Raw genomic sequence first — 1038 nt, 5'->3', positions numbered from 1 at the left:
TGAGCTAGATACTTTGATCTTGGACTTCCAGCCTCCAGAACTGTGAGAAAATAAATGTCTGTTGTTTAAGCTTCCCAGTATGAGGTACAGGATGTTATAACATCCCTAGCAGATTAGTATATGGATTGTTTGTATGTGCTAAATATGGTATAGAATACTGGAACATTTCTATGGCCACATTTCAAGTAATGCATTTAATTAAGTTCTATAGAAGCAAAAGAGGTTGTTAAACATGTGTCTCCTGAATTAACAGTGATTTTTTAAAATAACTTGAGACTACATGCATGCTTTCAAAAACCATATTGTACACAATAAAGATATACAATTAAATGTACATAATCATTATAAAATAAAAATAACTTGAGACTAATACTTTGCAAACATTTAAAATTATTTACTGTTTATTTTCTAACATACAAAAAAGCAGATTATAAATTTGATGAATGGCTATTACTGTCATCTATCTTGCAATGGAAATACAAATGGCATGTTGTTAGCTAACTTTTCTCTGCATTTCCACAGAAACCACTCTAGCTCAGGTCCTTACTGCTTCTTAACAAACTGTTAAAGTTATGTCTTATTATAGTCTGTGGTCAAACTGCACTACTTATTTCATGGAAATGGCCAAGTCAATCCATCCTTCTTCCATTTTTCTCCACTTGAAACACGCAATCTTCTAGCTCTTTCTCCCGTGAAGCTCCTCTCCAAATCCAATCCTATTGGTACCATTCCCAAGAACTATTCCTCTTCAAACAACCATAAGTATCCTCTGCCTACCTTAACTTCTATTTTATTTTGAATCAATATTGGATTTTCATGTTAGTTATTAAATTAAGCATCTTATTTCTCTTACTAGATCATACAATTCCAGTGGAAGAAAAGTATGGCTTACCAGTTTCAAAATCACCTATTGTTTGAGCATAGTCAAGTTCATGTGCATATTTTAAATAAATATTTACCCTTAAGAACTTCTTCTTTGCAATGTTAGTTACTTCCCACTTATTTTTCAAGGCACAATAATAGTTGAGAATTCAAGAA

The sequence above is a fragment of the Tupaia chinensis genome, unplaced genomic scaffold (genome assembly GCF_000334495.1).
Source record: "Tupaia chinensis unplaced genomic scaffold, TupChi_1.0 Scaffold000492_1, whole genome shotgun sequence".
NCBI classification, from domain to species: domain Eukaryota; kingdom Metazoa; phylum Chordata; class Mammalia; order Scandentia; family Tupaiidae; genus Tupaia; species Tupaia belangeri.
Note: the sequence above shows the minus strand (reverse complement) of the source record.